The sequence below is a fragment of the Neomonachus schauinslandi genome, chromosome 8 (genome assembly GCF_002201575.2).
Source record: "Neomonachus schauinslandi chromosome 8, ASM220157v2, whole genome shotgun sequence".
NCBI lineage: Eukaryota > Metazoa > Chordata > Mammalia > Carnivora > Phocidae > Neomonachus > Neomonachus schauinslandi.
The window spans coordinates 84,281,548-84,293,997 of NC_058410.1; positions in this window are offsets into that span (position 1 = coordinate 84,281,548).

Consider the following 12,450-nt stretch of genomic DNA (forward strand, 5'->3'; position numbering starts at 1 on the left):
AGCCAGTCACAAAAGAACACATATTGTATGATTCTGTTTATATGAAATGTTTTAAAAAGGGAAATCTATAGAGATAGAAAGTATACTAGTGTTTGCTAAGGCTAAGGGTGGGAATGGGGAATGAATGTAAATAAACACAAGAATTCTTTTTGAAGTGATGGAATGTTGTAAAATAGGTTGTAGTGATGGTTGCCCCACTTTATAAATGTACTAAAAATCATTGCACTGTATATTTAAAACAGGTAAATTTCATAATCTATAAATTATACCTCAATAAAGCTGTTAAAACAGAAAAGTTCAATATGTTGTTTCTCTAGCCAACATTTATTTCTAAATGCATTTCATATAAAAACTAGCATATAATGGTGTTTGGTGTGATATATCTTATAATAGAGTTATAGAGTTATAAGCAGCTTATTTGTTCAACAATAGGTATTAATTAAATTATGGCAAAATTATATGGTGAATTTGGTGTATAGAAGATGATCAAGTCATTTTCAGAAGTCTAATGAAATTAAAAAATGCTCATGGAATATTGTCAAATGAAAAAAAACAGATACCAAAATCCCTATGTTTTATGACCCCAAGTTTTTATTTATTTATTTATTATTTTTATTTATTTATTTAATTATTTATTTTTTTTAGTCTTTTTTAAATTTAAATTTTCTTAGTTAACATACAGTGCAATATTGGTTTTTGGAGTAGAATTCAGGGATTCATCACTTACAACACCCAGTGCTCATCACAGAAAGTACCCTCCTTAATACCTACCACCCATCTAGTCCATCCCCCACCCACCTCCCTCCACTAACCCTCAGTTTGTTCTCTGTCCTTAAGAGTCACTTATGGGTTGTTTCCATGTTTTTAAATGACATAATTATAATAGAAGTGTGTCCACAATAGAGTGAATTGTTAACCCCTAAGATTGTTCCCATTACTCTTCTCATGGATCTAGACAATAGGAAGAGCCTGTGGTGGTCACTGTCACAACTGTTTTAATTCTAAAGGAATTGCCACAAGGGACCAAAAGAAAACAAATATCCTGCCATTTTCTAGCACAAAGTCTTCCAGGCAGCAATAGCAGTGAATAGAACAGATGAAGATATGTGAATTTTTAATTGCTAGGGTTATTGAGACAAACCAGTAGGAGAAACAAATGCATGCCATATCGAGAAGTTCTCTTTCAGGCAGGTCTAGTTAAACCACTTTATACATAATGCAAAATCTTCTCCCCAAAATCTCTTACTCTGACTGTAGCACAGATTCTTCTCTGCTAGCCAAGATGTTGTCTGCTTCTACTATTTATTTCACTTGCAACTGTTTGTTTTGTTTTCATTTTTTCTCATTAAACATTTTTATAAGATACTAGCTCCATTGTTAGAAGCACAGGAATTGGGACGTGCATTTTAGTCACTACAGACACTTAATTGTACTCAATTCCTTCAAAGTATGATCTTGGTCCCTCTCTCCTTGTTTATTCATAAGTACTTTTTAACCTGTGCATTTCTGCTTTAAGGTTACTAGCTTCTCTCATGTTATTTCTACCAATTAACCTTGATAGCCTACCCTGCTCCAAGGCAGCAGATTTCCCATCTAATTAACAGTGCCAACTTATTTGCACAAAAATTACTAGAAATAAATTTTAAAATTTAATAGTGGTTACCTCTGGATGGCAGGACTACAAGTGATTTTTATTTTTAATTTATACTGCTCTGCATATGTCAAATAAATTTTCTATATTGTACAACTTCTAAAAATGTGTTTTTCAGTTATAATCTAAAAGGTAACGCCAATTCATTTCTTACCCATATTTCTTTTTGCTTCTTAACATTCAAAAAAATTCAAAAGAAATCTACAGTCAGTAATGGTCTAGTACACAGTTTCTTAATCTCAACATTATTGAAATTTTGGGAAGAATGAAGGGTGGGAAATCGGAGGGGGAGACAAACCATGAGAGACTATGGACTCTGAGAAACAAACTGAGGGTTCTAGAGGGGAGGGGGGTTGGGGGATGGGTTAGCCTGGTGATGGGTATTAAAGAGGGCACGTACTGAATGGAGCACTGGGTGTTATTATGCAAACAATGAATCATGGAACACTACATCAAAAACTAATGATGTAATGTATGGTGATTAACATAACATAATAATAAAAAAATTTTAAAAAGTGAAGACAAAACAAAAACAAAAACCTAATGATGTATTGTATGGTGACTAACATAACATAAAAAAAAAAAAATTTGAGGGGCGCCTGAGTGGCTCAGACGGTTAAGTGTCTGCCTTCGGCTCAGGTCATGATCCTGGAGTCCCAGGATTGAGTCCCACATCGGGCTCCCTGCTCGGTGGGGAATCTGCTTCTCCCTCTGACCCTCCCCCCTCTCATGCTCTCTCTCTCTCTCTTTCCCATTCTCTCTCTCAAATAAATAAATAAATCTTTAAAAAAATTTTTTTGAGCTATATAATTCTTTGTTGTGGGGTTTGTCCTGTGCATTGTAAACTGTTGGGCAGCAACCTTGGCTACTAAACGACAGCAGCATTCTTCACTTGTGACAATTAAAGATATCTCCAGATATTGCCAAATATTCCCTGGGGTGGGATTGGGGAGGGAACAAAAATCACCTCTGGTTGAGAACTGCTGTTCTAATGGTTTCTTCTATGTCCTTCCTACACTGTTTTCATTGCATATTTTTCTTCCTTTAGTTTCACCATGGATGTAGGATGTGGAGTCCTCTGAAAAGAACCTGGAGTCCTTAGAATGTAAATGTCCTTATGGGCCCCCTGCTGTGCTCTTCCAGAAGCCAAGAACCTGCAAACAACTATCTGGGTAAATACTTAGAGCACAGGAAACTTTTATAACTAGGTGTTTCCTGCAAGTAAATTAGCCACACTTTGTCAGTGGTGAGTATTAAATCATATCAATAAAGTCAACAATCAGGAATGCAGTTCTTGTTGGAAATTACAATTCACTACATCACATTATCTGTGAAATGTGTGTGTGTCTGTATATATATATCAGCTACTATATATACTACTTTTATCAGTCAGCTTGGGCTGCTCTACCAAAATACCATAAGCTGGGTAGTTTATAAACAACAGAAATTTATTTCTCACAGTGTTGGGGGCTGGAAGTCCAAAATCAAGGTGCACAGATTTCAGCACCTTCTTTCTGTGTCCTCACATGGTGGACAGGGTGAGGGAGCTCTCTGAGATTTCTTTTATGAGTACTAATAATCCCACTAATTCCATTCATAAAGGCAGAGTTGTAATGGCCTATTCAACTTTCAAAGGCCCTACCTCCTAATACTATCACCTTGGGGGTTAGGATTTCAACATGAATTTTGAAGGGACACAAACACGTTCAGACTAGAACCAGTACTTACCCTTAAAATCAGTTTATATGTCCTTGGCATCTTTTACACAACTGTCTTTCCAATCCTTTTTCATAGCAAAAATTTTACCTTAAGATTCTAAGGTAATTATGAACCTAAGGCAATTGCGGAATAACTTTCCTTTGTTATTTGAACATTTGATTAATAACAACATTTTTTCCCTTCCAAATATAAATAACTGGTTTGTACACTCAGATGCATGAATCATAAAAAATAAAATGCTTGTAAATTTAGTTTTAGCAGTTTTAAAACTCAATTGCTTGCTAAATCAATAATTCACAGTACATCTGTAATAATCATTGCGTAATGAGCCACAAAAAATCTGTCTTCAAGTTATGCACTGATTTTAAAAATACTTTCATCATCCAATAATACCAATGTTAGGCTAAATTCACTTCCTTTGTAAATACTGAAATACCAGATGCTTTCTTTAACTAAACAAAAGCATAAAACTTGAATAATTTATCACATGAGGCACCTAATTTTCATAGTTATATTTGAGTATTGCAAAATGATAATGATGACTTCAGATCTACTATTCTCTCTGCCCATCACATCCTTCCCCCCTGTCTCTGCCTGGAAAAAATCTATTCTCTCTTCAAGAAACAACTTATTTCTCCTCTGCCTTTGTGAAATTCTTCATGACTCCCTGGAACAGAGTTAGTGGTTCCCTCTGAATTCCTATAGCTTTTTGCATCTATAATAACTCTTATTACGTTGCATTTATATGGCTTCCTCCTATGTTGCTTTTCCTTCTTTGAACCTACAGTGTATCAGAGGGCAGAGATCCTTAATATTTTCATCCCTTAATAAGCATTTATTAAACACCTAATTTGGTGTAGGCATCACAGTAGTGACTAGAGATAGAGAAAAAATATGTTTCCACTTATAAGTTGTTTACCATTCAGGAAAGAGATAGAAAAACAATTACAATACAACCAGAAAAGGGCCATGATGCAGTGGACAATAGGATGTATGGGAGTATATAGGTTGAGCATCTCCTCCCAGACAGGGATTTAGGGAAGGTTTACTGAAAGAATTGTTTTTCGACAAATAAGGATGCATCATCTGAACTGAGGAAGAGTATTATACGCAAACAATGAATCATGGAACACTACATCAAAAACTAATGATGTATGGTGATTAACGTAACATAATAAAATTAAATTTAAAAAATAAATAAAATTAATTTTAATTTTAAAATATATATATTTTACTCTACTACCTTTGGCTTGATTTGCTAATTCTTTTCCTGGATTCTTGAGAAGCCATCTTTATGCAAAATTTGTTTTATAAGTAAATTTAATTAAGATCTAAAAAAAAAGAAAGAAAAATTAGGGTAGACTCAGGAACAAGGGCTAGGGGAAGGTGATTTAAGCAAAGTGCTGGATCTGGGGAGCTATGCTGGTGGTTTTGGACCTCTCTGTACTTCATCTGTGCCTCCTGATTAGTTGTATCCTTAAAATTATTAGCCAGTTTTATAAGGAATAAGAGCTCTGATTCATGTGAGTCTGATTTGACAATGTGATTGTATTATCTCAAAATTGAAGACAAGCAGGTAATAATTGGTTTAGAGATTTACTGCATGCTGGAGGAAGTTCCCGTTTGATAACAGAGGAGGTGAAGATAATCTCTCGAAAGTAATTCATGAGAGGAGTAAAGCCATGAAGTTATGCAATAACTCTTGTGGGAATGGGAAATGGATTGATTAGAAATATGGACAAGGTTCGGGAAAAGCCTGGCCAAAGTTACATACCATGAGTGTCTGGTGCCCTCAATCTGCACTGAGTTTTGTCCAACAGTACTAAGCCTGGATACAGGAACAGAAAAGATAGAGGGCTGTGCTGATCTAAGGCTAGAGATGCAGTGCATCAGTGTAGTGTATCTGTATTCCGTAAAGGTAAGGGCCAAGAGAACAGTGGGTTTATTAAAAAACATTAAAAACCAAAGTCCAATTTATTCTTTTCACTTCCCACTCTTTCCCTCCACCCCAATGATATAAAATATAAACATAGATTGCTACTTATGGACAAACAATTCTATCCTTAATATAGAATGATCTATCTCCTTTTTTTTTTTTTTTGAGAGAAAGAGAGAGAACAAGTGGGGTGGTGGTGGGGAGTGGTGCAGAGGGAGAAGGAGAGAGAATTTAAGCAGGCTCCATGCCCAGGCTAGAGCCCAACACGGAGCCCAATGCAGGGCTTGATCTCACAACTTGAGATCATGAGCTGAGCTGAAATCAAGAGCTGGGCACTTAACTGACTGAGCCAACCAGGTGCCCCAGAAATGATCTATCTTCTTATCATTTACGAGGATATTAGCCAATGACCTTCTGCACTGAAAGGAAACAATGACTTTTAAGGTCATAAGTATGGGTGGATCTCCTTATAACTAGTAGATGCATCCCCCACAAATCATGAGCAAACTTGAGTTTTATCAAAAAAACCTTTTAATTAATCAGAAAAGCCTACTGTTGAATACACTCCTATTCGAAAATGTGAGCCAGAGGTTGGCAAGCATTTTCTGTAAAGATCCAGATAGTAAATACTTTAGGCTTTGCAGGCCCTATTATCTCTGTTGCAACTATTTAACTCTGCCCTCGCAGCAAAAAAAACAGCATAGACAAAATATAAATGAGTGGACATGGCTATGTTCCAATAAAACTTTATTTACAAAAACAGGTGAAAGGCTGGATTTAGTCTACAGGTGGTAGTTTACAAACCCCTGATCTAAGATAATTTTGTTTATTTCTTTTCTGTAAAATAGGTAGTCATGTTCTAATTTATTCTTATATAAATCTTTATGTTGCTTGCTTAAATTAAGACCTACCTGTATTTCTAAGTAATGTATTTCTCCAAGAAATAATAAAATTAAAAGACAGAGATGGCATGATTCAGTAAAACATAATGAACAGAAATGTTCATAGTTAATCATTAGCAAAATGCTTTTTGGAATCCCTAAAATTATATCTGGAAGGCCTATACAATAACAATTAGCAGATATAATAAATTTGAAATGACTAGGTTTCCAGATGGAGTACTACTTCTTGGATCTACGGAGAAATGTTTTGTGGAAGCAGCATAATTACAGATACACAGCATAACAATCCTCTAATTTTTAGGGAAATGGTCCTTAGCATATAATGACAGCTTGAATATGCTCCTTTTCAGAAGAAACTGGAAGTTATTATGCCTTAGAGTTAACTGCCATATTTTTGCATCTGATGTGGGAATAATTTAAACAACAGTTCAGTAATAATGATATTATTACAGTTTATAAAAATTCATGTTTATTAGCATGCTTTATTTTGATTTATTCCATGACATCTATATTCACAAGAGTAACCAAATGTCAAGGCTGGAGAAGGGCGTATTCCTTCTAGAGATGACACAGCTCCAGTTCTGGCAAGCCTAGTGCTGAAGGTAGGTGTGAGGTCCTTAGGGAGTCTTCTCCAGAGAGGCAGTGAGAGTCGCAGATCCCTGGAAGCAAAACAGAAGCTCCCTGGGACTACTGCCATCATCAGCACCAGAGAAGATGAGGGCAAGAAAAGAGACTCCTTGGGGGAGGCTTTGAGGGGCAATATTCTCGGAAGAAACCGTACCCAGAGTCAAATGTCTAAACACATGCCCGGAAGTCCTAGCTGAGAGGTTAGTTGTTCTAAGACACCCGCTCAGAATTGCCTTAATGCAAAACTATTTTCCATGAATTGTATCTTCATAGAATTTAATGTATTGAAATAATTCTCACACTTCTTTCACATACTGAATTTTTAATCTCAGTTATGATCTCTTTTTTTTTTGTTATGTGCTATACCTATAAAAAGAGCAGGCATATAGTTATTCTTTAAAAAGAGAAAAGAGATGAAGAGACACTAAGACCACGTCTTACATGACAGCTGTGTTTCCCCTTTTTTGCATCTTAGCCATTTATTTCTTTTATACAGTGATATACCCAACACAGTCATGCTGGTTAAAAAAAAAAAAAAACAACCCTACTATCATGAGATCATCATGAAGAAACATTAGCAGGTATTATGCAATACTGCTTGAAATTATGAACTGGGTCAATATACCTGACATCTACACCTTGCTTGTTTTCTGGTCACTACACCACTGCCAAAATAGGTAAAGTATTGCTGTCTCCACCGAATGATGATATTTATAAGGAATCTTTGTTTTAACATACTGCAAGCTTGTAAGCTTTAAGAAGCAGGATACTCTAAAGAAAGCATTATTGTGACAATTTGTTTTCAGGGAGATACGGGGGGGAGGTGAATCAATTATAAAAACTAGGAGTTAGGATAGACTTTTGCAAGAAAAATCTTAATGTATTTCCATGGGTCAGTGAGAGGAAAGGAGACAAGTGGTGGAAGGGGTGGTAGAAATTTGATTTTTTAATAGCAAACACACTTCAAAGTCCTTTGTAATACTACTGATCAGGCAAAAATAATCATAGGATAAAGAGAACAGTGTAAAAAAATTACAGGGTTTATTTTTAAAGATTGAAATGAATAATTTCAGATACCTAATAAGAACATCTACAAAAAACTTACAGCTAACATCATACTTAATGGTGAGAAACTAGAAGCTTTTCCACCAAGATCAGGAACAAAGCAAGGATGTCCTGTCTCACAACTATCTTTCAACAGTGTGCTGTTAGCCCTAGCTGATGCAATAAGATAAGAAAAGTAAGTAAAAGACATATAGATTGGGAAGAAAGATATAAAACCATCTTTGTTTGCAGATGATGTGTTTGTCTCTGTAGAAAATTTGAAAGAATTTCCAAAAAAACCCCCCCCGAGAACTAATGAATAAGCCATTATAGCAAAGTTCCAGAATACACAGTTAATATACAAAAGTCAATTAACTTTCCTATATACCATCAATGAACAAGTAGAATTTGAAATTAAAAACACAATACTATTTACGTTAGCACCCGAAAAAGTGAAATGATTAGGTATAAATCTAACAAAATATGTGTAAGATACACATGAGGAAAATTCATTTACTACTTGTAGGAATGCAAAATGGTACAGCCACTTTGGAACACTAAGTATACTCTATTATATGATCTAGCAATTGTGCTTTTTGGTATTTACTCATAGTACTTGAAAACTTATGTCCTCACAAAAACGAGCATGCAAACATATTTAGGAACTTTATTCATAACTGCTAAAATTTGGAGGCAACTGGGTGCCTGGGTGGCTCAGTCGTTGGGCATCTGCCTTTGGCTCAGGTCATGATCCCACCATCTTTAGATCGAGTCCCGCATCGGGCTCTCTGCTTAGTGGGGATTCTGCTTCTCCCCCCGCCCCTCTCTCTCTCAAATAAATAAATAAATAAAATCTTTAAAAAATTCTTGAAGCAACTAAGATGTCCTTCAGGAGGAGAATGGACAAATAAACTATGCATATCCAAATAATCAAATATTCAGTACTAAAAGGAAGTGAGATATCAAGCCATGAAAAAACATGGAGGAACATTAAATGCATATTATTAAGTGAAAGAAGCCAATCTGAAAAGGCTACATACTAGATGATTCCAACTATATGACATTCTGGAAAAGGCAAAACTATGGAGATAGTAAAAGTATCTGTGGTTGTTGGGGGAAGGGAGGGATGAATAGGCAAAGCACAGAGAACTTCAGGGCAGTCAAACTATTCTGTATGATACTATAATGGTGGATAAATGTCATCATACATTTATCAAAATGCATAGAATGTACACTACCAGGCATGAACTGTAATGTAAACTATGGACCTTGAGTTATAATGATGTGTCAGTGTAGGTTCATTGATTGTAACATATGTACCACTGCGGTGTGAAATTTTGGTAGTGGGGGAGGCTGTATATATGTTGGGAGAAGGAGTATCTGGAAAATCTCTGAACCTTCTCTTCAATTTTGCTGTAAACCTAATTATCTAAATAATAAAGTCTATAAAGTCTATATATATTTTTAAAGATGTTATTTATTTATTTGACAGAGAGAGTGAGCACAAGCAGGGAGAGCGGCAGGTAGAGGGAGAGGGAGAAGCAGACTCCCCACTGAGCAGGGAGTCCGATGTTGGGCTCGATCCCAGGACCTGAGATCATGAACTGAGCCGAAGGCAGACGCTTAACCGACTGAGCCATCCAGGCGCCCCTATAAAGTCTATATTTTTAAATGGGCAAAGGATTTAATAGACATATCTCCTAAGAAGTTATACAAATAGCTAATAAGAACATGAAAAGATGCTCAACATCATTAGTCACTGGGAAAATGCAAATCAAAACCAGGAGATACCACTTCACACTTACTAGAATGGCCTTAATAAAAACAAAAAAAAAAACGGAAAATAAATGTTGGCAAGGATGTGAGGAAATTGGAATCCTCATGTATTGCTGGCTGGAACGAAAATGGTGCAGACACCGTAGAAAACAGTTTGGCAGTTCCTCAAAAAGTTCAACATAAATTAGCATATGACCCAGCAATTCTACTCCTGGGTGTATATAGCAAAGAGTGGAGTGTAGGGAGTCAAACAGATAGTTTTACATCAATATTCATTGCAGTATTATTCACAATAGTCAAAGGTGGAAAAAAACTAATTGTTTATGAACAGATGAATGGAAAAAGAAAATGTAGTGTATATATAGAATGCAATATTACTCATCTGTAAAAAGGAATGAAGTTCTGACACATGTTACAATATGGATGAACCTTGAAAACATTATTGCAAAATGAGATAATCCAGTAACAATTGGACAAATGTATGATTCCACTTAAATGAAATATCTAAAATAAGCAAATTCATAAAGACAGAAACATCAGAGGTTACCAGAGGCTGAGAGCAGAGGGATTATGGATTAATGGTTACAGAGTTCTGTTTGGGGTCATAAAAACATTTTGGAAACAGTGGCCATGGTCTTATAACATCGTGGATATACTTAAGACCACCGAATCATATACTTAGAATGGTTAAAATCACAAATTTAGGTCTATATATTTTATCACAATAAAAATTCAAAAAAAAAAAAAGAAAAGAATTGTTAGTTATGGCCTTTTATATAGGGGAAACTACTTTTCTCTCTTTCCTAAAAAGGAACATCTTATTTGAAGAAAAGTGAGTCCTTAGAAAGAAATGGCTCAAAGAAAAGTTTTCTGAGAACTACAGAAAAAGACCTAAAAGATGCCACATCACTTGTCATCAGGGAAATACAAATCAAAACCACAATCAGATACCACCTTACACCAGTTAGAATGGCTAAAATTAACAAGACAGGAAACAACAGATGTTGGCAAGGATGTGGAGAAAGGAGACCCCTCTTACAGTGTTGGTGGGAATGCAAACTAGTGCAGCCACTCTGGAAAACAGTATGGAGGTTCCTCAAAAAATTAAAAATAGAACTACCCTTTGATCCAGCAATTGCACTATTGGGTATTTACCCCAAAGATACGATGTAGTAAAAAGAAGGGGCACCTGCACCCCAATATTCATAGCAGCAGTGTCCACAATAACCAAAGTGTGGAAGGAGCCGAGATGTCCTTCAACAAATGAATAAAGATGTGGTTCATATATACAATAGAATATTACTCAGCCATCAGAAAGGATGAATACCTACCATTTACATCGATGTGGATGAAGCTTAAGGGTATTATGCTAAGTGAAATAAGTCAGTCAGAGAAAGACAATTATCACTGGTTTCACTCATATGTGGAATATAAGAAATAGCGCAGAGGATTATAAGGGAAGGGAGGGAAAACTGAATGGGAAGAAATCAGAGAGGGAGATAAACCATGAGAAACTCTTGACTCTGGGAAACAAACTGAGGGTTGTGGAAGGGGAGGTGCATGGGGGGATAGGGTAACTGGGCATTAAGGAGGGCACATGATGTGATTAGCACTGGATGTTATACGCAACTAACGAATCAATGAACACCACATCAAAAACTAATGATGTTGGCTAATTGAATTTAAATTAAAAAAAAAAAAGATGTTTTCAGTAAAGTAGGCAAAGGGGGAAATTCCCAGTGCAGAAAATATCCTATATTTTTAAGTAGTTTTGACTCTGAATTGCCTTCCTCTATTTGTAGAACACTTAAGAGTAAAGCTAATCTTAAATTATATGAAGTTTATTTTTTTAATATGGCTCTGATCTTGTATGTCAATAAGGCTTTATAATTAGTGCCACTCAAGATACTATTTCTTAGAGATCATCTGATTGCAAAAATATTTATGAAATATAAAAAATCATTTTTAATTCCTGCCAATTTATCTAAAAAGTCACATGTTTGATACAAAATCACTTAGCAAAGAAAGCAAGAAGACAACTTAATAACCACTCCGAGACAATGTCCTTCATCTGAGAAAATGTAGTTTTAAAAATCAGTTTGGATTCATTTTAGATATTATTGTTTATATTTTTTCCTTTCCCATTTTTCCCCCTTTTCCCTCTCAGAAGTAGCCAGATGTTTATGTCCTCAGGAAGTTCTATGACAGGGTGAAAAGCAGAAACAACCTATGATCATTGGCTTTTGCTTTCCAGAATTCTAAGCTCTTAGAAGAACTGAGAACATGTTAAGAGGATGAAAAAGGGAGAAAGGGACTTGGAGACATAGAATGTGTAAAGAGATATGGAGAGAAAGGTTTTAAAAGAGATTCTGCCAGTTTGATAGGTAGAGGCAAGAGAGAGGTCTATGGGTCTGAAGATGACAACAAAGAATCCCTATCTCCCTTCCAAAGCTGTACTTTTGGTTACAGGAATCCTAGCAGGAGGTCCTTCCATCCCAGCAAATAGACAATTACTGGAACTGAAGAGGAGAGATGGGTACAGAGGATAGAGGTTTTACAGTCACCTGCTGGACCTCAGCCCACTCCCAATCAATGTCTTGGTTCTATATGAGACCTAGAACTATCCCCAGAGGGACAGATGTTCAATTTTCTCCTAGTTCAGTAAAATGGTAGCTTTGGTTCAGATATTAAGTTGAGTTTTGAAAAAAATAAAAAGTGACTTGCACAGCTCAGTTTGTAGACAGTGATTTATGCCCACCTCAAAAGCAAGTACATATGTGCCCTACTTAAATACA